The 27,808-nt window shown below is 36.5% G+C and overlaps 1 protein-coding gene across 5 annotated transcripts in view; it reads right to left on the bottom strand.

The window, feature by feature from the left end:
• rbfox3a (RNA binding fox-1 homolog 3a) overlaps positions 1–27,808 on the bottom strand; it is a 363,663-nt gene that overhangs the window by 278,193 nt on the left and 57,662 nt on the right. For all 5 annotated transcript variants that reach the window (XM_043253944.1, XM_043253939.1, XM_043253938.1 and 2 more), the window contains exon 2: positions 26,549–26,655. The gene's annotated coding sequence lies outside the window, so the exon portion shown is untranslated. The remainder of the gene's footprint in view (positions 1–26,548; positions 26,656–27,808) is intronic.

The following is a 27,808-nucleotide window of genomic DNA, read 5'->3' as shown; positions in this document are numbered from 1 at the left end:
TGCAACAAGTCAAAGGAATCAGCACAGACTCGGTTCTGAATCACAGTTAAGACTCTCACTGCAAGCTGAACTCTGCTAAATTATGCTTTTCGTGCTCCCAATTAGTGAGTAAATCTGACAACTCGCATAGATGTTACCTGTAAGCATGAGGTCAGTTCATTGGTTCAACTTCATGAACCTCAGGTTGAGAATAATTAGCATTTAGTTATAGATTTATCTTAAACTAATTACTTAACCATAATTAATTAAACTCTAACTCATACGTATGACTCGATATAACTCATATGTAATATTAAAATCAAATTACTAGTTCATGTTTATGTAACAAATTATATATATAGTAATCCTACAGTAATTTAATTACAGATTTTTATGTTAAATATTTACAATATCTATATAAATGTATATTATCGTGTATTTTATTATCATTATCATATTATTTATAACTCATAGTTAATAATAAAATCGAATTACTAAACTTAATGTATCTAGGTATCAATATAATATTTTAATACATAGATAGATAGATAGATAGATAGACATTAATATTAGCAACACAGTAATATAGTAATATAAAAATATACATTATATGCATATCATAATGACTGTAATATAAATATTTTACATTATTATTTGCCTAAATCTGGAAACATCAGTGTAGTTTTTGTGCAGCATGTTTTATTTCACAGTTGGCGACACTCCGTACTGCGGGGGAAAGATCACAGAGGTCTGTATCTCTGCTAATTAGTCCCTGTGCAACATACACTATATGGAGAAGAAAAAGCAGATTGACAGAGAGAAATTTAGAGATCATGAAGGGTTGTGAGCCACTGGAGGGGGCACGACTATAATGAGATCCTCACACAGTGACAGGGCCACTGACTGGAAGAAACCATATGCAAATAGCTTCTTTTAGCTAAGTGCGCCCTGTGAAACGCAGCTTTACAACGCGATTTCAGCTTGTGCTTAATCTGAAATGTACGATTCCCCCAGGTACAAACAAACAACAAATAAACATCTGATGATCAAAACGGGAGAATCGCTCTTGCGGCACAGAAGAAATGCGCTTTGACAATGACTAATGTTGACAAAATAGCTTTTAGCAGAGGCAATATGGAAATAGCACAGTGTAGCGGCAGCGAACGGGAATGAGGTGGAGGGGGGGCAAGTGGTCAAACGTGACTCCAGTCACAGTCTAATGGTGAAATATGGCTGGGTCAACCACCCCCATCTACTGTAGCCAATCTTCCATAACCCTACACCTTCTGAAACCTGTTGAAGGAGGCCTGTCGCTCTTTTCAAAGCCTGGCTAGCTGCTCCACTCGAGCGGCAAATGTGAACGTCAAATCGGATTAGCGGGAACACTCCACCTGAACGTAAACCGCAGCCCTGTCCACTCCCATCACCTCTGTTGTCTTCCCGAGTGACAGCTATTCCATTGTGTTGTTTGTATGATTGGGTGGGAATTGTTTTAACCTTGTGGCCAGAGAGCCACTCCTACAGTTGGGATCGACACTCTTGTCATAACTCTTTATGTCAAAATTGGTTAGGGTTCGGTTCACCTATGATGTAAAAAAGCTCCCCTGGGTTACTTTCATAGTAGTCTGCTCTTTTTAGGGCTATCAATCAGTTAAGTAAAATAGCTTTTTATTGCCAACTGAAATGAACTATAAATATTAGACAAAAAAAACCTCTCTTCAGAATTAAGAATTAAAATAGCTAAAAGTGCTGTCAGACAATTAATTATTCGCATATTAATCACATTCAAAATAAAAGTTTTAGTTTACATCATATATGTGTGTATTTATTATGTATATATAAAAACATATACATACAGTATATATCTTGAAAATTATGTTATATATAAACATTTCTATTAAATGGGTTTCTGTTTATATATACATAATAAATATACACATTACACACACATATTATGAAAAAGAAAAACTTTTATTTTGGATATTTTATTTATTTAATCGTGATTAATTGTTTGACAGCACTAATAAATACACACACACACACAAACACACACATACACATATATATATATATATATATATATATATATATATATATATATATATATATATATACACTCAGTAAATATTCATATAATTATTAATGATCGATTAAATTAATTATTTGTCACAATTTCATAAATTCATCAAAAATCTTTTTTTTTTTTTTTTTTTTTTTTTTTAATGTACTTTTTTTTGGATTTATGGATTAAGAATACAGTACATTCATTACGCTCCAAAGCTGATTAATATGTAAGCAAAGAGTTGCCGCAGTCTCTACGTGCCGTAACCAGAGCCAAGTAAGACACTCTAAATCTTGTGTAAAAGGTCCATAAAACTTCTGAGATGAGAACTGAATCCAAATTTGAAATGTAATCACCCAGTGTGAACTACAGCATAACACGGAGATCCAGAGTCTCCACAGGCACCCTCCAGGCACACGAAGAAAAGTGCTCACATTGTGATAGAGTCTCGGTGTTCCTGGCAGGAAATGCCTCCTATGATGCCCCTAACTTATGGCATCAAACTTTCTGGAAGGGGTGGGAAAAATATCTGCTACCTAGCATTATTTATAACTGGGGTGGCATTCACAAATAAACATCGATCAGATCTCAGGCTCACTATCAGAGCTGTTTCGATGCAGATCACAAATGTAATCTCCTTTACTTTCCTCCTAGACCATGTGACATGTGTCATGAGGAAACATACATTCATTCATTCATTCAACTCAACTCAACGCAACTCAACTGAGTCATTCATAAAAACTCTTCTTTTACACATTCGATGGGTCATGATTCTTTCCCTAAATTTTTTATTTTTTATCGTTTTAGCTACCAACTTAAAAAATATGATAATCTAAACAAAATGTACCAATTACATATAATGTAATGATCTTTGAAAATATATATATTTCTACAAAAATAATTGCATGGTTACACCAAAATATGCTGTCATTTGTGCCCAGCGTTATTTCAGTTATGCACAATATTTTGAATTAATTATATATATTTTTTACTTTTGTTTTACTTTAATTTTAGTTAAAGATTTTGAATAGATTTATTGCATTGTTTGTATAGTTTTTAGTTTAAAAATTTTATTTATTAATTTTAGATTTCATAGTTAATTTGTTTGAGTTAACATTAATTTCAATTAACAATTTTTATTTTTTTTCATGGATATAGTTTTAGTAATGATAATTACCCCGTTTCCTACACACTCACAAATTTTGTCAAATGTCATTTCTACAGAAATAATGTATAAAAAAAAGTACATATGTTTTATAATATTTTGTTAATTTAATGACGTATTTATGACCCATAAAATCTGGCTTAGGAAATATGTTCAGAATAAAGTTACAGAATGCTAGCTACACAATGACACTGTACTGGAAATATCAAAACAAAATGAATTCTATTCAGATATACACTGCTACACATCGCCAAGAGACTTTAAATAAACTGGCGAGAGTGTAAAAAGAGTGTTTTAAGAGAGTTTATTAAAGTCCGTAGGGCCAAAAGTGTCCATATAGTTGAAGAAACACCCTTAGACATTATTAAAACACAACAGTGGTTTTATCAGAGAGACACACAGGGCAGAGAACCGAGTAAAGACGGCACAGAACAGGTTGTTAATTACTCGCAAGCATCTTGGATCAGAGAAATTACAGTTTGGGAGCAGCCAACATGATTATTATCATCAAAACTCAAGGCAAGAAAACTTATGCACAGCTGAATTTCCCCTCCGGTAACGTAACCCGCACATGCACTCATTCCACTTCGATCAGAGCAAGCGGTTCTGCTTGTTCCCCAGATACAGTGCGAATGGCTTATAAAGTCTTCGTTCTTTTCATCCGTTTTTTAAATTACTTCTTGTCAGAGAGGAAGCTTTACTAAATAGCTTTTACCTGATCGACTGCGCTCGGCTTGATCAAGCTACTCGGATAATTCTGTTCAAAGTAGTTTAAAAGTTAGTCTTGTGCTGGAGGGGGAGAGACAAGAGATGAGATGTGTAAGTGGGCACAAAAGCGATTGCGGTCTGTAACAGAGTGTGCCTGATCTCCTCACATAACACAAGGTACTGTATTACGCTCATTATGCCTACAGAGGGGCTGCCGAATCAAATCGAGCACGCCTATTGTGTAAACAGAGAGCTTTTTTATATCTCCTCTGTCTCTCCTCGATACCCTCATGTACTCCAGAATAGAAACCCTTAAAGAAAAGTCACCCGTAAGCCAAGTTCTATTAAAGAACTGCTTGTTCAGAAGTGGAGATGAGAAAGTCGCCCGCAGCAATAAATCTGACGCTCTGCCTCATTCACCTACAGTTAGTTTTTGTTTCTGACAGTTATCGTCCATTAGTTTTCTGTTTGAACGGTGTACGTGCCAGACTCCTTCGGTTGCCATCTTTAAGTGATGCTACGTTCCGATCACGGAGTTCGGGCTCTAATTAAATAACTGTAAATCAAGATCCAGGCGGATTTTTTTTTTTAAGAGGAGTGTTGGAAAGATTACGCCTCCATCATAAAGATTAATCATGCATAACGCAGATCCTCAACTCAACTCTGTGGACAGAGATGGAAAGCGTGTGAAAAACAGCCCCTCTCAACCCACTGCACATAATCAGCACCACACTAGACGTATCATATATGCATATAATGCAGTCTAATACATATATTTAAAATGTAAAAGTATTCCGATACGTCTGAATTAGGTGTTTGCAGTGGAATAAAATTACAAAATACATAAAACGCTTGTAACTTATAAGATCTAAATGAAAATAACAATTTGTTCATGAATCGTGCACGTCTGCTCATGAACGCACCACGGAAGACTAGAGTGGATTTGGGATTTTCAGCAGATACCTGCTTAAAAACTTAAAATTGTCATTATTTAGTCCCCTTTGTTTCTTTCAAATCTGCAAGACTTTCTTCTTTGGAATACAAAAGAAGATATTTTGAATGCGATGTCGGTAACGAAACGGTTTCATTCACATAGACTTCCGTTGTATGGACAAAAACATACAATAGAAGTCAACGGGAACTGAAAGTGTTTGGCTGACAACACTCTTCAAAATATTTTCTTTCCTAGCATTTTCTTTCCTTTCTTTCTATCCTAGCAGAAGAGAGAAATGCGTTTTGAACAATATGAGGGTGTAACAATGACATCATTTTCATTGTAGTGGAGGCGATGGCTTTAAGAAACACTGATATTTCTTTGGTACTTTTTGTGATATTTTTGAACCTTATGGACCATAGTTTTTTTTTTCCATCAAAGCCAATGCTGTAGTTTAGACCACATTATTGAAAATATCTTGTTTTATGAGAGTGAATAAATGATGAAAGAATTTGTATTTTCTGGTGTATACCTTTGAGGAGCAGTCCTATGTTACTTTGTGTCATATTCAAGCATTTCATTCATTTTGTCACACGCACACACACACACACACACACACACACACAATAATAAAAATAATTGTTTTGGGGTTTTTTTGTGCATGTAATAATAGTCAACAGCTCCATGGACAACATGAGGGTGAATAAATGATGATAGAATTATCGAAATATCCCTTTAAATCTTTGTAATATTGACAATATCATTTGTAAAAAAAAATTTTTTGACAGCTAAACCATTGGGAAAACACTCCCTGAGGCCATTCCATTCCTGTGAATATGTGAATAGCACATTGCATCCAACCAAATCTTTTCTTCTTCAGGTTATGAGTTGGCCTCCTTCTCTCTCTCTCTCTTTCTCTCTCTCTTTCTCTCTCTCTCTCTCAGGGCCTCTCAGAGAGGTCAACGCCTTACCCCTTCCCCGCAGCCTGCTCCCTAATTAATCACTCATTAGACTAATCATCATTGGTGCAGTGCTTCACTAGTGGCTCTGGGAAGCCTTCCTGGCGGCAGAGACAGCTTGGAAGAAGTAAGGGAGGAGAGAGCGAACACACTCCCATGGCCCGGCTCTCTGCCATGCATGCTAAGCAGTTTTGCGAGCAATCACCAAGAGTAACAGTGAGGGGCCGAAGCTCCGAGTGGGGATACAACTTGAGATGTTTTTCTCCACTCTTGTGCGCTGGTGTTTTGTAGTGACATCAGAGCATTTTTCCTGAAGCATTTTGAAGCCTTCATCTTGTTTCTTAAGTATAAAAGAAACTAAAATCTTCGAAACTCCAATTTGCAATGCATATTCTTTCTGCATGCATACTCGGCTGCGCAGTTCTGCTGTTGCTACCACGTAACAAGCAAGAAAAAATTAGTGTAGGCTAAAAATGATTCGCTAAATGAATGGAAGGCATGTCAACTGGAGTCCATCCATATATGCATTGATTTTTTTTGGTTTTTTTGAAGTTGTGGGAAAAACTGATTAATTAAGAACAACACCAATATTAAATAACTGCTATCCTGGCACAGTTAGTCTAAATATTTATAATACTGACCTACATTTTTATTTCTCTGTTTTTAGTTTTTGTATAAAATGAACACCCACAAAGCGTGGGTTTACCAAAATGTGATAAATACCAAGAAAAACAATAAACTTCTGCATTAGACGGTTTTAAAGTTTTCGTTACAGTTCATTAGAGTTTCTTTGGAAAGAATAGTCAGTGAATACAGAACAAGTCTGAGATTCACAAGCGAAAATTAGAGGGAAGATGGTTCAGTAAATAATAATAATAAAGACTGAATTCAATAGCGGCTGTTTTTGTTGTTTTTATGACTATATAACACTATGTTACACAAAATGTTGTGTTTTGCTATTACATATTTAATTGATTTTTGCATTTTTAACAAATAAATGTCTAAATAAATGAATGAGGATTATGATGATTATGATGAGCCCTAAAGAAGGTCCTAAAAAGTTTATAATAAATTATAATAATAATAATAAAAGACTGCACTATAAATCAGTTGTTGATGTAATTACTAATAACTACATAACAGTCCCAAAATGTTACATTTTAGTTTTATATATTTTAATATTTAAAAATATGCAATCTTTATTGCTTGTCAGACTTAAAAATAATAATAAATATAATAAATAATAATAAATAAATAGTGACTTCAATACACAATTATTAGTATTAAACCTATTATGCTGCTTTTATTTCCGTCATGAATTCCAATCACAGTGGATGAAGCTTTGAAATCTTTTTTTTTTTTTTTTTTTTTTTTTTTTGGCTAAGTCATGTGGAGGAGCGCAGGCCATATAAAAGTCACCCCATCAGGGACGGTGGCTTTGAGAAGACTATTTGTCGCCTTCAGAAAGCCCCAAGGAAATAGAGTTTGGATTAAAAGGGTTTGCGTTTATAGAGTTTCAGTGTGGCTTCCTTAGTCTGATGGCTGGTCACCTTTACTGTCACCGTGAACCCTTAAAATTAATCTGCACTGTAAAGAATAAGACGCACATGCCCATATCTCTGCAATCGGTTACAATGAATCTCTGTTGTCATATCACCTTCCCAGTATCACAGCGGGGAGGAACTTTAGAGTGAAGAGCTGCTATAGCATGACTGGGAAACCATGTTAGCACCTTTTTTTGTTTTCCTGTTGCCGTTCTTTGTTGTGCTCGCACATCCACGCACCGAGAAAGCACAGATGATGTATATAAGCAATATGATCTCTGACACAGCTGTCCAGCTCTCCTCCTGACCAATGACTTCACAGTTTATCAAATGTCACCAGCTGAAACAAAAACCAAAAAGACGAAGAAGCAGAAAAGTCAATAACTTTTAAAGGTTAAAACGAGGTTCTCGAGAGGTAGGCCAGCTCTGAACGGTGCTAAGCACTCGAGACTGAAAACAGAACGATCCCGGCTCGAATCTGCAAGGTCCTTAAAGCAAACCGAGATTAAATGTAAGCACTGGGATACATGGAGAGGGGAAAAAACAACTTTTTTTGTGAACTACAAGCACGATCGAATAATATAACGTCCCTCGGTAAGCAAGCGTGCTTGGGTAGGTGTGATATTGTACTGAATTGTTGTGCTGGCTGTTAATTTATTTTGAAAGCCTAAGAAGTCAGACATGATTGAGTCTGAGCAGATAGATACGTGAAGGTGGGAATGTATTTGCTCATGTTGCATCCTTTTTTCTGTGACTAAAACATCACTCTCTAACCTTCTCAAAAAAAACATGATTTCATAACAAATCGTATCTTGTTAGTTTAGCTGTAAGTTCAGGTTTAAGTAATAAACAAGAAACAGCTAGTCCAGAAAAAAAGCATTACTACTATAACTTTAATGCAGTGATATACGTGCACTTTATATGATGCTTGCAAAATATCAAATTTGTCTTTCAGTGGACATTTTTGGTGAGCTCATACATTTAGGAGTATGAGCCTTGACCCAAACGCTGCTAGTTTAACAGAAAATACAGAAAGAATTAAGCGAATACATAAAAAACAGAAAGAATAAAGTGAATATTTTCTTATTTCTCATTTGAAATCTGCTTTGAATATAAGCATCTGTTCAATGAATGAAATATAAAAAGTGAGTTTATATATTAGTACAAAACCAATCTGCTAATCTGCTAATTACTTTTTATGTATAAAGATGACTCATTTTCATTGACAAAATTACATATACGTATACACAAAGATAGAATGATAGACAGATGCAACAATGACAGAAAAAATGACAGGCCAACACAGACAGACAGACAGACAGACAGACAGACAGACAGACAGACAGACAGACAGACAGACAGACAGACAGACAGACAGACAAATAGATAGATAGATAGATAGATAGATAGATAGATAGATAGATAGATAGATAGATAGATAGATAGATAGATAGATAGATAGATAGATAAATAGATATACTGTACAGTACTGCACAACCAGTATTTTTCATGGCAACTGCACAACGAATATGGTACTTTTATAATAATCTTTTTTTTTTTTTTTTTGGGGGGTGTTAGGCCCTTGGAAAATCAAATAGTTTTTTCATAAGTCTTTGAATTTCATATCACCATATTTACATGAACCCTGCTAAGAGCATCTTCCCCATCCTTTTGCATCAGGGCACTTGAATCGATCGATCTAGTTAGCTCTGCTCCATCTGTGCCAAACTTGAAGCAGTTTCTGCAGTATGCTTCTGGTTCTGCACATCAAGGTGCAAATATGGTTACGCAAAGAAAAATATATAGCATTTAGCCTACATGCACTAACCAACAAGACTAAACATTTTGTAAAACGTGCAATTATTCATATTATTTCATAAGATCAAACTTGCTGCTTAATTAAACATTTTTATAGCCATTAAAGCGGTTTACAATAGACTGAGAAATAGTGATAATGCTAGAGAAAAGAAGAGTCTTATTTATGATTTTGTTCTCAAATAACAATACTTTCCCACAAATTCACATTGTTTTAGTGACATATTGTGTAACATATGCTAAAGAAAATCTAATCAGCTCGTAATTGCAGTTTTAATATATGGTAATGTATTGTGTTTACAGAGCGTAGATATAGCATAGTTTTTGGAGTTTACACACTGTCTAATGTAATGCACATACGCACGTTAGGAGTCTGTGTGGATTTTATATAAGAACTTGTCGAGTTGTATGGAGATTAGTGTGTGTGGGCTTGCCTGAATATTCTATGCCCACTGTTCATAAAAAACATAAAATAACAACAACAGTGTTTTCAATCCTCAAAATCAAAGAGTTTGCACACAGATCCAGCCTTGATTATTCATCCTGAGCATATCAAGCAAAGCGCTCCATTCAGCTCTGTTTAAATCAGACAACATTCCCGACAGCGCTGGGCCCAAACTTTTTTTTTTTATAATAAGGTTGATGATACTTTTTATAATATGTATGTGTGTGCGTGTACTCTCTCTCTCCTCTCTCTCTCTCTCTCTCTCTCTCTCTCTCTCTATATATATATATATATATATATATATATACATAATGTACTGTGTGTGTGTGTAGTATATACATATTGTTCTTTTCATGTTACCCATTTTGACCCCATTCTCTAAAATCAGTGCTAATTAGACAATAGGCACTCAAACTCACCGCTATTTCTTAAAGAGGAGAAAGACAGAGGGAGAGAGAGAGTTGGCTTCGAAGGGCTGAATCAGGTAAAAGGACTGATTGCCTTTATGATAGAGCTGAGAGCTGCACAACTCTCCCTCTCATTATCCATCTTTGATAATGAAAATCAAGCTATCAGGTGAAATTTTGCTGTAGATTAAATAGCAGGCTTTGGCCCTCTAATTGCACTTTGTAAGGTGCAATTACAACATGATTTGTGATTAAAACACAAAGAAAAAAGCTAAGATTCATCAGAGGAAGCTGACGCAGTGGATGACATGTCTCTACTACAGCAAAGCTTGTTGGAGAATGAAAGACTGAAATGTTCATTACACATGATAAATGCGTAATGATCTCCATTTCAATGGAATAAAAACCTTGCTGGTTTAATTAAAACTGTTGATTGAAAAACCTTACACAGAGCAAAGAGCCATGATGTTTGCACGCAAGGAATTTCCAACATTACAAAAGCGACAAAAATATGATTTATATACAGATATTTATGAATGTTTCCACAACTATAAGCACCACTGAACTTGTGGACCTCTTACTTTTACAACTTCCCTATATATATATATATATATATATATATATATATATATATATATATATATATATATATATATATATATTTTTTTTTTTTTTTTTTTAATTACAAATAACTAAATTACAATTAAAAATATTAAATTATGAAAATATTCATTTAAATGAAATGCTAGTATATAATTATATGATGGATTTGTAAAAACACTTATTTAAAACACTTGGGGTCAAATAAAATTTGATTAAATAAATAAATAAATGGGGTGAAAAATGAAGAAAAAATCTATACATAAAAAGGCATTTTTACATTACAAATAATTGTAGGCGTGATACGTTTAACCTCATATAAAAATCAATAAAGGAATAAATAAAACAAGTCACCACATAAATACTTTAAAAGTATATGCTGTTTTATATTAATGCTAAATCAGATTAATGCTAAAGATCAGAGCAATCCACCTTATACTTGCCTACACATGCACCTACATGTATGCAATTACATTTATGTGCGATCACATTACACTAACTAGAGTAATGTGTTTACTCGGGTTTTCCTCTTAGAATTGCATTAAAATCACATTATTGATGCACATGTGGGTGATGTCATCTCTCCTATCTCTCTTACTGTAAATACACATTTATATGCACAAATGACTTTAATCCATAATGGGAAGATTTTCTAATGCAAAATAAATGGCTACTTTACATAAGTGTCTTGGAGAGGGAGAGGGGGAGGGGGAGAAAAAAAAAAAAAAAAAAAAAGAGGAAAAGCACTGCAAGGCCTTCCACCAGATTGCCGCCCATCACTGTCTGTCAGCGCTGGCATAGAGAGGGATTATCACACCCAGATTACAGTGCAGTGAGTGGGAGTTTATTTAAAAAAGGAACTGGAGGCTGTAATCTCTCCCTGCCGCACAAATGCCCTAATAGGCATGTGTTGCGCTCTCTGTCAAACAACTGTTGGGTAAACAAAGAACAGCAGATTGAGGGGGAAGCGAGGGAACGAACAAACCACGGCTACACGACAACACACAACCGCACACGCACACGACGCCTCAGCGCTTCGCGGGGACGTTTCTGAGTCACATCAGTGAGAGCGATGGATGGAGAGGAGGAGAGAAGGAGAGGAAGAAAGAGCGCTTTTGTGTTTACATGGGCCTGGAGTGTGGAGATAAGATGGCTATCCCGCAACACGTGTTGCCGAGACAATGCGATGCCCCTTCGTCATTGTTGCCGCTTGAAAACTTTGCGAGAGAGCAGGCGGTGAGTGAGAGCTTATAGCAGACAGAGTTGCCATTTCCAAGAGGTTTAATGCACTATATCGGCATAGAATTGAACCGCACATTAAAGAACAGCCAGGGTGCACTGCCAAGATATTTCCGGATTAGGTTTCATATTAAAAAGAGCTTTCTCTGCTCAAAACAGGCACTGTGCTTTACTCCTCAGCATTAGTTTAAAGCTGACACAATCTCACAAAAATAGCAACATTTCAGAGCAAAAGAAATACGTCTGATTTAATAGCACTTCAACAATATTAAACACGCAATTGTTGGCGGCGGAGAGAGGCAGACGTGCACGGGGAGAGACTAAAGACAGTTATTGGTTTTATAGCACTGGTTGTATGGAAAATATGGTGCAATAACTGTCCAAAATCCCACACGGAGACATTCTTAATTTTGTCTGAGGTAAAATGGATCATCAGAGTCACGGCAACAGAAATGGAACACAAAGATGCGCAATATAATATGTGCGTATTTGTTATATTTGATGTACTCATTAGCGCTTATGCATACTATTAAATTAAAAACTAATATATTGAATTTCCATCATGTCCTCTCTGATGCTATAATAATTATTTTTTACTACTTTCTCTGTAGACATATGCTATTAATGCACATTATTATTTTTTTTTTTTTTACAGTTGTAAATAAAATAAAGCCTATAAGTTGTCTTGAAAATACAATTTCATTCATTCCACTGCTGATTGTAATTAACTGTGAAGTTTACTAACAATTTATGAGTAAACATTTTTCCTCATCATTTTTATTCAGTGTAGGCAAGTAGAGTATGTTTTCAAGTTTGTGCTTTTATTAAAAAAGGGAGAAAAGCAATATATTGCCTTGTAAAGTCAATACTACTTTTATGCTTTTCTTACGTAACGTCTGTAAAACATCTTCATTTGCTGCATTTTTCTCACTAAATATTCATATATATGATTAATTACTAAAAATTTTATTAACTAATCAGCATATAACCCAATGGTTTAGTTGACAGACATAGCTTATACATGGTGCCAGTAAACAAAAGCATATCATTGGTTAATCTTACGATCACTACACCGCCTACATCATTCATTTTCAACCTTAACATTTTCCTTAATCTAAAAATTCTATGGACAATCTGTTTATGATGAACTATTATCAACTGTTCCTAACAGTACAATATCAGTGTATGCATTAGACGTGGTGTTGTCATTCTTCATCTCAAGGCCTACTTCTTTTGATAAATAAACAGATGAAACAGGCTTTGATACAGTTTTCTCCATTCCGTTAGCAATTTAATGCACATTTATGCTTACTTTGTTAGCCAGGTGTGTATTATGGATCCAGGTTCACACGAGAGGACGGGATTGGATTTCTAATAAAGCTAATGGTGGCCTGGCGGCAGAATGACGGCCAGGTCTCTTCCTGGAATCTGCCGAGGGCCTGCTGCTGTATTTTAATGCCCAGATGAATTTGTTTCCCCCTGTCAGTTGTTTAGAAAACATCAGATAAATCAGGCCTGAAGATTGGTCCCCAGACCTGTGCAGAATCCCGATAGAGCGCGTTAACCACAAGCCAGAGGCCGGGCCAATTTTAGACACATCTCGAATTTTAATACAGCCTAGGCTGTTTCTCCTGACAGAGCAGTTCTCCATGCTCGGGATATATTAGATCTGATTGGTCAGCTGTCGGGATTGTCACTACCTTGATTACATTGTGGAGATGTAATGCTGGGTAACTGTGATGCCTTCCAGCTGCCTGTTGAGGAAAATCTATCGAATATATAGAGATTTCAGAGCATTAGGTGATGGCGGAGTGACATTTACATAAAGTGAAAACAAACAGAGAAAAGGTAAATGAAGAAAGCTGAAGTTAATTTCACAGGGTCTATATCTGTGGATAAATCTGATATTTGGCTCTTTTTTTTCAGAGGCCTCCAGGTTATTAAAATTTGTTACCAGCTTTCTGAAAGAGATATTGATGCTTTAAAGGGACATTTCACCCAAAAATGTTAAATTCTGTCAATTACACACCTTCATCTTCAAATATTGAAATGGTACTGGTAGCTATTTTTTCTCCATCCAATTATGAAGAATAGAGACGAGAGCTTTCAAGCTTCAAAAAAGGAAAAAAAATATATAATAAAAAGTGGACATAAAAGCTCAATATTTTTTTATTTTGGAATGTTCATTTGAATTTGTGAAAGCAACAATGTCTGATGTGTGAAATCAAAAAAGAAAACAAATAACGAAAAAAATTATTATGATCCAGATCTTCTCAATAGATCAGTTGATTCACTTAACAGAATCAGTGATTCTATGATTTGCTCACCCATCCGACTGATTCAGCTCTCAAGTCTTTATCCTCATTAACATAAATATGTGGTCTGAAGATTATAAAATTTTGGTCTGTTCTTCATTATTCTGTAAATATTCAATTGCATATTAAATTAAAATAAATGACATTACTTTTTATGGAAGAAATTCACTGATATAGATCTGGAAAACCGGAAGTTGTTTATAATTAAATTTGACAGAATTTTCATTTTTGGATGAACTGTCTCTTTAAGTGGTCAACGGGGCCTTCAGGACTAAACTTGTTTCTGGATCTTCTCTAACTATGCCAATGTGCCAGATTCCTTGAAAGGTGTTAAATTCCGTCTTGTCAAATTAGCCCTCTCACTTCAACAACAATTCTTAAGGGCTGCTACGGAATGAATTGACACTGGGATTGTGTACAGTTACACAATTTTAGACAATGTGTATTTACGCCCTTGATGCTCTGGACAAAAATGCCCCTCGTCCCTCCAGCGATTGTTCTGCACCAAGTCACAGAGACACCATTAACTCAATCCATGACCTGTCTCTCAGGGTTAGTCCATCCCCTCAAAGCTCATCAGAAAGCCTGACTCTGCTCTAAACACACTGAGGCTAAAGGCCAAAACAAATCACAAACTTCTTTATAAACCTGGTAGTGGCCAAACCACCAAAGGCTAGCGATCAAGGCACCAGATCCATAGACGCAACGTCTGCTGAGCACTGAGATGCGTGGCTTGCAAATGGCTAGCTGATATTAAAATGGAAAAGCCACACAAGGAAAGCCGAAGCTAAGTGTGTCTAATCAAGATGAATGAATCTGTTCCACAAAGCCTCCCAGCGGATGAGGCTGTACCCGCGCCCTCCATACTTCACTCATTAATTACCGTGAATTAATGGTTTTATCCACACCAAGTAAATAAAAGATTGTCACCCGGCCACAAATCGAGTGCAGCTTTTATTAAATACTGTGAAAATGTCAGCTGGTTAGAGCCAAATTAAAGAGACAAACAGATCAAACTGCATTGCAATCAAAAATAATCTTCATGTTACAAGATTAAATTACCCACTGCATGTTCCGCAGAGGATCAACATGTATTGTCCCGCTCCGATGTAATTCCTAGACGGTAATAATTTGTAACCAGAGCCTGCGAGCACATTTGAGACCCTCTGTACCAGTCAGGACTGTTGAACGGTTTTCGGATCAGTTAGTGATGAATCACTGCGCAATAAAATCGCAAAAATGTTCTCAAACTAAATTTCCACTAGAATCACAAAAAAGTGGTTATTGACGGATATAAGCGTCTTATTTTAGGCAAAGAGATTGGGACTTTGGTTATGGAAATTCTGAAAAAAAAAAAAAAATCCTGACCCTTTCCGTTTAAACCTGCATTTCTGAAAGCACCCGAGCATTAACTAGTCAAGGACACTTTACCTAGTGGACTCAATTTCCTATGTCAATATTAGCACAAACAGTGTGAAACATGCCAACACAGAAGCTACATCCTCTTCCTTTTGGTACTAGCGCAGTCATTCCATCTGTGTCGTATTAGTGCTATAAATCATTCTTTTCAATCCTCATTTGTATGTCTTGGCTCAAGGTTATGAATTTCTGAAAGAATAATGTACGTTAATTACATTTTTGAGTGACAGCTGAAGAATTCCTTCATTCAAGCATGTTTACCGAGTTGGTCGACTCTCCATGGAGAGAAATGAAAATGAGCTCAAACAAAACCAAAGTCAATTTGAAGTTGCCCCAGCACTTTGAATTCATTTGCTAATTCGTTGTACGCAAAGCAAACTGTTAACGCACAGTTCAAACAAAGCATTTTGCAAATGACATGAAGAATTCATTAGGTGTTTTGTAAGTCATTGTGGCCATTCGCTGAACTGAGTTATAACAAGGTGACTTCTATTTTCAAGTTTACACCAGGATTGTTTAGAAACGCTCACACGCTCTTTCCTTATGTCGCTACACCATTTTAATTATTTCGTATCACTTAGCGATGAATTACTTTGTAATTAAATAGCTATCTATGCTTACACAAAACACTGCAAGTGTGTATGTTCTCTCCATTATTTAAATTTTAGGTAACCGGGATGATTATAATTTAACATAAAACAACAATCATTTTCATAAAACGTTTCAATTTTTTATGCTCATGTGGTTCAAGTTGGTTTTAAAATTTAGAAACATTTATATGATTTAGATTTAGCTTTAATAAAATTTATATGAATATACTATGGTGATACATGATTTTTGATTAGTGAATGACAGAGAGACAAATACTAACATTAAAAGCAGGCTGCATATCCCATGTGCCAGCTTGGGATATTAATACCAATGGCTCATAGAGGTCACCTTTGTTTGAGCAGTGTGAGAAATATAGACTTATTGAGAAGGGCTGGGCTGAAGATTAGAGTATTGATTTTGCACGGTGAAAATCGGGGTGAGTGAGACCTGTGAAAGGGAGCGTGTTTGAGAATGCAGCTGTTCACAGAGACGGGTGTGATACATATGACACGTTTTCTTGAGTGAATTTGACAGGGAACAACAGCCTGGTATCTGCCTTGAGGAAAAGGTGAACATGCTCACCTGCGTATCTGCATGTGAACACGCAAGAAGGACCATTTCAGTGTAAAATAAAAGCCATATTGTATTGGAAAAAAAAAATAGGGTAAAAGGATCGTGTGAGCTCCAGTGTTTTCTTATTGGTAGTCATCCAATTACTCATTTGCATTAAGTTGAACCCAGCTTAGCTTTGTCCCATCATTAACAGTCAATATTGCTCACGCCGGCACATGAAAAATGGCAACTCTCATTAAAAATGAATGACTTCTGGTTGCATTGTCAGTGCAATTCACTTTAAGTGTGAAAAACCCTTCGCTTGCATTTGCATAATTCTTTTAGTGAATGGGGCACTATGCAGAAAGTGTGTGCAAATAGGCGGAATCTATTCAGTCTTAGTGAATTCCCCTCAGTGTACAGTATTGTTTGTGGACGACAGCCTGAAATATACCACCAAAAACTTATCACAGAACTTTTGATGGACCAAAAAGAAAAGTAAAATGAATGACGCTAGCTGAATGTTACAGGACTGATGTGCCTGGGGTTTCCAAAACTTCTCTAGAAAGTAAGGAAATATTTAGGTGTGAAACTTCTTGCTCGGATGTCTTTAAATATTGACTTTGTGCACAGCTGAATGTATTTCATCCTGAACAGGTCATCGATATTGCAATCTTAAAAGAACTTGGGAGGGCAGTGCTTAAAGTGAAAAGAAAGGAGAAAATAGAACAAAACAAAAGGAAAGGAGAATAATCTTGAGATTTGCTAATTTAAGTCAATTATTAGAGAATTAGTAATGTGTTTAAAGATTAACTTTAAGTGAGTGTTAGATGAGAGCCAAGGTAATCAAATATGTTAAAAAGAACAATTAAATTCCCAATACTGGCCAAAATGATAAATATATAAGACAATCCATGATATCAGCGGATTATACAACTCTGTTATATCATATACTTTCCATCTTCCTGGTCTTAAGGTAAAAATGAAATAAAATAGCCACATTTTGTTCCTAGTAAACAATTAAAAACATTTAGCATTGTATTTATACTGATTTAAAATAAAATATGACTAATTTAAAATAAAAAATAACTCAAATCTTAATTCTAAACCTAAACTGGTGGGTGTACGGCTCCACTTCTAGCACTGAGCGAAAGGAAACGCTTACAAAAGGCACATGCGGAGGGGCAGAATTGACAAGCAAATGCAGAATTAGTGCTTTGCCTCTGAGAAGAAATACAATTAGTTGACATAGGCAAAAAGGAAAAAAGACCAATCAAAGTCTAAACAAAGTTGATCCCCGTCTTTTTTACTCAGTCCTTTGAGAGCAACAGATAAGAGGTTGCACCGACTTTATTTCATCTTCTAACAAAGCGTATCCTCAGCCAAACCACGAGCTTGCTCTGCAACTTTCGGAGCGATGAACAAACCCTTTATAGCAAGATGTTGATTGACCGGATTTAATAGAGGGGTCAATTAAAAAATTTGCAAAAGTAATTATTAAGAACAGCATATTGAATAACTACATTCTATATTCTCAGTATTCAGACATCTGTCCATTTACTTCCGTAATTTGCACACTGCAGTTTCAAAAAGTTGAAATTCTGAACATTATGGCTATTTAGCAGTCCCATATTTCACACTCCCACTCAGAGTCCTAAGAGACTAATAAATAATACATGCCCACAAAACACGTGTGTCCTGTCCAAATGTACTCAGTGGCACCAGGTGACACAGCGTTCACAGGAAACCCCCTGCAGTTTGGCCCTGCTCCTCATGTCAAATAAAGAGGGGACAACAACAATGTACCACCCCTCATCTTGCCCTCTCCACCCTGCTTACTATCCCGTGCCAGCCAGCCTTTGTGCCAGGCCCCTGATGCCCACGGCAGATGGCGGAGTGGGCGGCAGGTACTAGCCTCCTGGCACCGCAAACATCTGTTATCATTACCAAATGCTAATTGCCATCAATCAAGACAGCACCCAAGTGCATTTATATGCAAGGTTCATAAGCGGAGGTGTGTGCGGGAAGGGGGAAGGTAGACATAAAAAGTGATGTCTAAATTTCCCTCGGAGCGATGGCAGGGGAGCACACTGTGGTAAGAGGAAGCTGAAGGTATTATTGAGGGTGGCAGGGTGCTCCTCTTGTTAAAGTGTAGCCTATGAGCTGAGCGGCGAGGTGCTGTTCTCCGTATCTGTAGCTGCCCTGTCGTGCTCGAACATCTTCCCAAGAGCGGCTTCAAGGAACGACTTGAAGCTCAGGAGATGCAAAGTATGGTGAAGGTCTAAGCTTCTGCAACTAGGAGTAATACAAGAGCACGATCTGCATTTTGACACAGCACACAAGTTTAGAAAACCATTTTTACACACCAGAGAGGAATTCTATGAGTGTATACACACACACACACACACATAAACACACCTACATATACTGTGCATACTTTTTCGATTTTTTAAAAATATATTTATATAATATATAAATTCTATGAATATAAATACATATAAATGTATTTAAATAAAATAAATATATGTTCTGTGAATGTATTTATATATAAACACATATTTATTATAATTTTACTGTTGCACTGATGTATCAGTGTACAGTACATTTAATTTTTTGTCATTATGTCGCATAATATGCAAATGTATTATTTGCATTATTATTGCATCATTTAAATATTATTATTATTTGCAGCCATTATGACATAAGTTGTTTAATTAATTTATTAATTTTATTTGAACAAAAACACAGTGCAAAATACCTCGTCCCAAAATAAACAACCAGGATCAGACTAATCTTGATTAAATAGAAAATGCCATTGTTATAGCTACAGCGGGTAAAAGGGCTTCAGTCCTCGGCCTGAAATAGGCTGAAAACTCCCTGCCGTAGAGCAGAAGCTCCCTCACTGTTTCTTTACCAGTAAACTAAGACACTGACAGTCGGTATAGCCGGACTTCAGCTTTACTGCGTCCTGACCAGCAGGTGGGTGTGCGCTGGCACTGCCAACCCAGGCACGATGTAGGGGCCCGGACCCCTTGAGGGAGATGGTGGGCTGACTAAGCAGCGCTCTCTTGGATCCATCGGCCTGAGCTGGTGCCACCATGCCACCTGCGCCAAAGAGGAGCGCTGCGGCCGCCGTCTGCTCTAACAGTCCATTCGCAGCCACCCATATGGCTCGAGCCTCAGGGGATCGCGATGCCAACGGGACCGAGGGTGAGGAGGTTCATTTATCCGCAACATCGCAGCTCTAGCAAATCACACACACATGCGATTACATGCTTCATTGTCTTGTTTCCATATTTTCTGCATGTTAATGTAATCAGCACAAATGATAACTTAAACCTTGAATTTCAACAAAGCTTCGATGGACTAATAATGTGCTTATTTTTGGCTGTTTTCGCTAATGTTGTCTTTGCCAGTCACAGCTGGCCTGTGTCATGGGCACATCTGTGTCCACTTAAATTGCTCTCTGACGGGTCGCTAAATAAGTGTCGGACCACATAGTGCCCATTTTGCTGAAAAATTCATGCGACGACCATCGCCATAAACATGTAAGCCAATAAACACAGGCTCGATGGCTGTAAAAAGCCACATTAAAGGCTGCAAATGGCACTCTTGACTGAACATCTGTTAAGTGACATGAAACAACCTGATCCTGAAAAACACAGCAGGGACTGCATAAACTTACAATGGCGTAATTTCTCTCAATTAGATTCTCCCACAGAAAATTAAACAACCTCACTCCATTGCACAGCAGCATTAAGAAACCAGCTTGGAGCCAAGTTCACCAAAAGTATCAATTAGTGAAAACCAATGACACTCTGCATTTTGCGCATTTTAAATTGGACTTCAGGACGTGACCAAACATGGTACCGAAAAATTCCTTAAAATGTATTATCACAAACTTTAGAATTCATTTTGTGTTTTTCATTTTGCATGTATTTAATTTTCATTTTAACATTTACATTATTGGGATCCGTTTCATATTAGTTCAGTATTATTTGTAATAGTAATAAACATGAGCAATGATATCCTTATAAATTAACATTAAGCTTGATTAACAGTGAAACTGTCATTTTTCGTGGTCAGACACATAACCATACACAGTACAACATGCAGTGAAATACTTTTATGACTTTCCAAAATAAATATAAAATAAATCATAAAAATGAACATAAAAGGAAATGTAAAAAGGGAAAAAAAACAGCAGATTTATTGATTGATTGTTATGTTATAGGCTTTAAATGTATTTTCTGCTAAACAACATGCATGCTTTGACAGTTAAACCACTGACCTAATTTCCGATAGTAGCACCTTAGAAATGTGAGAGAGTGAACATGAATAAAGTTGTGAGATCGCAGATTAAAAATGCAACTTCAAAGCCTGTAGGTGCAATTTAATTTTTAATATGTTTACAGCCTACTGCAACAACGCCAAATGTTGCGGCTTAAATTTTTTTATAATTATTTTTAGGGATGGGGTGTGTGTTCATACATCCCTATTCCATTACATCTGGAAGGCTGACAAATTTAGATATTTGCAATAATTTCAGAAGATAGTATATGTAGTATTATTTTAAAAGAAAATATCCTGCGATATTTAACCTAATAACATGAGCGAAAATTGTGGTAAAGGTCCAGACCTAGCTTAAAAACGTTATATAGAGCTATTGGCTCATCTTTTCCGAACCCCAGTCCCTATCAGAGGACGAATGTGGGCGAGGTATGCCAGTGCCTCAGCACGGCTGTGCTAACAAAATCACCTTTATCCACATAGACAGGTGACAGCGTCAGCAGTTGGGCTGCCAGTGGAACAGGCTGTGTCTGCAAGCCACGCTGTGCCAATGAGTCCAGAGCTATATGTAGGAATGTATGTCTGAGTATGTGGAAACATGTGCACATTTTTCACAGTTTAAAAGCATATGAGCATATTTATGAATTTTTAATCGTACTGAAAGGCCGTATGCATTTGTTTTGACTGGTAGTGACTATAAAAGTGCACTTTCAAGTCACTCTAGAAACTGCATTTTTAAGGATGCAGATACTAATGAGCGGATACTGTATATATATATATAAAATAAATAAATGTGTGTGTGTGTGTGTGTGTGTATATATATATATATATATATATATATATATATATATATATATATATATATATATATATATATATATATATATATATATATATATACACACACACACACATTTATTTTATTTTTATTTTTCATGCTATAGCCAATAACTTAAGCAGCCAATTTAGACAAAAAAAAAACCTACGTTTAAAGATTAACTTTAAGGAGTGTGTTACATGAGAGCTAAGAAAATCTAACATGTGACCCTGTTTCACAAAACCAGCCTTAAGTCGCTGGAGTATATTTGTAGCAATAGTCAAAAATACATAATACATATTATCGATTTTCTTTTATGTCAAAAATCATTAGGATAAAGTAACATGATAGTAAATATCATGTTCAGTGGAGATATTTTGTACATTTCCTACCGTAAGTATATTACATTTTAAAATTTGATTTGTAATATGCATTGCCAAGAGCTTCACTTTTCTCTTCCCACTAAAAACATGCAAGCAGTGTTAACCAGTAGCATTATTTTAAGAAAATGCACATTCAGTCTCGTCCACCATTCAAAATCAAGTCTCATCCTACATTCCTGCATTTTTCTCCTTGCACACCTTGTCTGACTTTAAAAATACCCTTATGTCACATTACTAAAACAAGGCTGAAGGAAACTCCACCGTATGGCCACAAGCGTGTCCACTTTAGTTCTACCCTACTCTTAGTCACACATCTGGACAGCCTTCGCCTTTAATTGCCACTAATGTCTGAACACGACACGCGACAAGAAGGAATTAACCAAAGACAAGACAGCTGACCCGGGGTTATACTGAAGGACAGACATGAAAACAGGTGTGCAGGATGCTTATAAATGCCTTAAAATATGAACTTTTAAATAAAACTACACATGTGCATTTGGATTCAGTGTAAGAGAACAAGCATGTAAGCAAACAAACACTACATCAACTTTCTACAGGTTGCAAACACAAGCTTGATGACAGAAGGACTTTGTAGCAAAGCGTTTTGAAGAGACGCGCATTTCTGGAGCAGCATGCCCTGAAGGACCCTCAAGGAGCGACAGAGAAAATACCGAAAGATCTAGTGAGTGAACAAACATATCGTTTCATGAGTTGTGTCAGTGTTTTCATGCACTAGATGGCATATTCAGCAAACAAATGATAACAGGCAAAACACAGCAAACTCACTTTGCGGGCTAGCAATCAAAGAGAGGCAATTTACAAGGAGAAGATCGGCTGAGGCAGGAAGGATAAAAATTCTCAAGAACAAGTTGAGTTCAATCTCCGCCGGCACAGGTATGTAATCTATGTAGTGAATGACAGGTCATACTCCCCCCAACAACAGAGCTGAGATTTACACCCATCCATCCACTTATCAAAAGTGTCATGCAGAAAAATAATCCTCTGACAAAAGAGTGATAGCATGCTTGTCCTTCGCCGAAAAAATGAAAAAATAGAAAGCATTTAAGTAAAAAAAAAAAAAGTAGAGCTTTTAAAATAAATCTCCCCTAGGTTAATAAAGTTGTCACACGCTGGATTTTATGAACTCAATGTCAATAAATAAATAAATAAATAAAACATCACTCATGGGCATTTCACCCAATATGCTTATTTTATTACCCTTTTCAACAAACAGGGAGACAATATGTAGCAATCAAGCCTCTCGTCTGATTGGTCCATGGTGTTCTGAGACCCAACTATCCTCTTAAATGCCACATTCCCATGGCTACCCTGTCCAGAATGGCTTTGAGCTCGCTGAACTGCAGCGGTTCTGATGGATTTCACTTTAACAGCCTTTAGAAACCAGCTGACAGGTCTGAGAAAGATGAATAAATGTCATTCACTGAAACTCTTGCGTTGATGCATGGGGGGCATGTGTCGTCGCTTGGCGATGATGTATGAGAAATACACACTTAACTAAAACTCTTTCCCTAAATCATATGTAAGCTGGAACATGACTCATGTGATACATGTATGGACCGATAGAGAAAAACCGAGCTGCAATTTGGCCTACTAATAGAATCAATGACTAACAGCTTGCCCTAACCACACACAAAGCCACAAAAGCTCTCTTTCATGTTAATCTCAGTTTTTTTACATCCAGCTGTGAATAAGACATGGTTAGTATAAAATATGAGTCATACACGACGAGCGACAAGTTAAAGGACATTTGGTGGTCGATGCGCATAGTGGAATTTCCTTGGTTCTATATTATGTTTCATATAACTGTATATTAGGCAGAATATATCTTATGATTGGATGTTAGTGTGCTTTTATGTCTTTGCTATAATTTTTTGCTCTCATTGTTGTTGTGCGGTTACCGGAGAGTGCAATATTGATGTGACGTGCAACCTTTTTGAAAACAGTTTCTTATTATATTTTAAAATATCTGTTATCAAAAATATTAGAAAATAAAGACACTGAATGATGCCTATATATATATATATATATATATATATATATATATATATATATATATACATCTTAATCTTGGGCAACTTGCAGACTTCTCAGTATTTAGATTTTTTTGCACCCTCAGACTCCAGATATTCAAATGGTTGTATCTCGGCCAAATATAGTCCTATCCTAACAAACCACTAAACAGGGCAAATTAGTCCAAGAGCACAATTCCAAAACAGCACTGATGGCCATGGAAATTTCTAAAAGCAATTAACTGACAATGCACAAATTTAAAAACAGACGCAACATCTAATTTGAATGTTGACCAACGCAATAAGGAAAGCGCAGCTCAAATTAGCATCATCGCAAATAAGCAGAGTCAATGCCCAGCCGGTTTAATAAAATTTTTTAATTAATGGCGGAAATACCGGATTTCATGAGTGCAAATGTTAGTAAATCCCGTTACGCGATTCATTGTAATACTCTCCTCCAAGAAATTGTGCATGTTGTTGTAATACTAAAACACTGGTGCAAGCAGATTAAATTGTACAAAGACTTTTCTAAGTACAGAATATTTGCAAATGAATTTTTCTATAAACAGAAAATTATTTTTTGTTATAGTTCTCCAGAATTTTCAAATAATGATCCCAAACCAATTTATAGTAATACGAAACAAAGTAAAGGGTCAACAAAACTTATACCCACTGACACATCTTGCCCAGACTCCTCTACAACTGACCGACCTCTTGGCAAGTCCATCACTCATATGCCGATGCCCTTGGGAGAGTTTCATTTTTTCCCCCTCTTTTCACTCTCATGGAGTTGCTGTGCCGTCCCTCATGCTGAGTTTGGGAAATGAGCCTCCCTATACCAATTTGTCCTGGCCTTCCAGCCCACTGTCCCTGATAGACCACCTGCCCTGGGCCTCTCATTGCACCCATGCAGGGGCTGCCAGTGCCCTCCATGGGCCCTAACCCCCAAACCCCTCTGCCTTAATGGCCACCGCGTTGCCCTATCGTGCCAGGCAGCCAAGCATGGCTCTGCTCCACCAGACGCCAACACTCTCTTGGAATGCTAATGACCTCCTCCATTCCCATCTTCCGTTCTACTCCAGACACGTAGCCAACCCTTCCCCCACAATCTGTTGTTTCCGTCAAGCACGCATGCAAAAGATGACAGTTTGTAATAAAAGGTTTGTATTACTGGAATGAGTCTACAATACACGTATTCAGGGAAATTATGAGATCCAGACAAACATTTCGAGAGGGTCTTTTCACTGCGAGCGGCTTTTAGCTGGTTGTGCACTTGACTGTCGCACTGCGTGAGTTCAGTAGCTCAAGTGCACTTACAGACACTTCTCTCCACACCCCCCACCCCGCATACTCGGGCTGAATGAGAAACTAGCGTCCCCTTGGGCACATTCATTCCTAGGGTGACTGGAGCAAGTGGAGATTGGAGTCTGTATTTACTTAAAATGAGAACAGATTTAGAATTGGAGGGGAAAAAACAAGAATCGCAGCCAGTTCCTAACGTACTCTCTATACTAATTCAAGTGGCTCTTGATATTATTCAAAGAGGTTCTTAAACACCGAAGGTGATGAAAGCAGCCATCAAACCCAGTGTTGTCAAACAGACACCTTCTAGTAAGATCCCATAGCAAAACGTGGTCACACTTTATTGTACGTTTACACCTATTAGTTGCTTATTAGCATGCATATTACTAGAATATTAGCCATTTATTAATGGTAATTAAGCACCGATGATCCCTTACTCTACATATCCTTAGTCTACATTCCTAATCCTACTAAATCCCCAAACTTAACAACAAGCTCACTAAATATTAATAAGCAGCAAATGAAGAATTTATTAAGGGAAAAGTTCTAGTTAATAGTTAACAAGTGTTACCTATTCTAAAGTGTTACCCAAAACGTTAATCCCTATCCAAGAGCTTTCTGAAGCTTATACAGAAACAAGCAATACAAGTGTGAAATGCACTCTTCTTATGTGTGTTTGAATTTAATTATAGCGTGTTTTCAGCATCTGAAAATTTCTACCCCATGAATGATCAATTATTTAAGTTATTTATTTGAATTATGGTTAGCGTGCTATTCAGCTGCAACTGATGCTTTACAAGGTGTAAAAAGTGGGGGGAAAGAGACAAATAATGTATATAATCATGGTAAATACCCTGGAAAAAGTCAAGTACAACACTCAAACAGAATTAATTATATAAATAAAAAAAATACTATGCAACACTCCCTCAACAGTTAGTTCTGTTTAAGACTATACTATGGAAATGAACTTGAGTTTTCTTGCTTGTGCTTACCAGATCAGAGAAGTCTTGTATTCTTCCGGGAAGTAGACTGGTTGTTCTCCACTGCTATCAGAGACTAGGCTTCAATTGGCAGCATTTCTTCTTGTCTGAACAGGATTCTGAGGAAAATAATGCAGAGATGAAAAAGAACTGTGAGATGCAGAGAATTACTAGATATGCACCGCTATCAAAAAGCAGTATGACGCATGCCAAATACTGATGCTGCGTTAAAGCCGTAATCAAAACATGAACTCATGTTAAACAGGAGGCTTTTTGTGATGTTTTTTCTTCCTGTAACTGCAGTCAAAGCAGTGATAGAGCTTTAGAACCCACCAATGAACAAACTAAGAATATCACAAATAAGTCACAAAAAAAAAAAAAACAGTCCAAAGACCAACTATTGCTTTGTAACAGCACTTACTAATAATTGTATACAATAAGAAATTTTTATTTTTAGAATTTAAATACGAAAATACTGTTTTCAGTATCACAAAATTCAAATATGCTGATTTGGCACTTAAGAAGCATTTCATATTATCATCAATGTTGAAAACAGTTGTTCTGTTTCATATTTCTGTGAAAAAACTAGAAAGTTAACAGCATTTCAAAAAGAAATCTTTAGCAACATTATGAATCCCGTTACTGTCACTTTTGATCAATTTAGTGTTGCTTAAAAATCAACACATGATATGTGGGGGCGTGCCTTAATGAGCAGGAAAACAAATGGCAATTATCGTAGTTAATATTTCAACTTCTGGGGTAAACACAAAGACATATTTCCTATAACATGCCCATTAACAGAAAGAAAATGATTTTCGGTAGAATTTTTTCTCTCTCTCTCTTTAGATTCCTTGCCGACTTGAATGAAAAATTAATAAAATGCTAATTTTAAAAAGTGGATCATATTGATAAAATGTTTTTTTAAACTTAATATTTTATTTAATAAATCAATAAAGCTAGTCCCTAGATATTCATTTTTGAAAATATATCGAACAAACTGGTTTGTTTGCCTAGCCTGAGCACATTTAAATGTATATCTGAAATGTATTTGAAAACCAAAAAGTCTACTCGGACCCCGCTTCAGAGACTAGCTCATGTCTGCATGTCACTGCACCAAAAACAGTCCACCTGAGTGAGAGAGAAAGAGAGAGGGAGAGAGAGAGAGAGAGGGAGAGAGAGAGAGCTCTCCTGGATGGACACCACGCTGGAGGTCATCGATGATGCTGACTGAGAAAAATATGAGGGTTTTCAGTGTGGTGGCCTGAGGCAGCA

Source organism: Puntigrus tetrazona, chromosome 12 (assembly GCF_018831695.1).
Source record: "Puntigrus tetrazona isolate hp1 chromosome 12, ASM1883169v1, whole genome shotgun sequence".
Lineage (NCBI taxonomy): Eukaryota > Metazoa > Chordata > Actinopteri > Cypriniformes > Cyprinidae > Puntigrus > Puntigrus tetrazona.
This window is presented reverse-complemented; position numbering and strand designations above follow the sequence as displayed.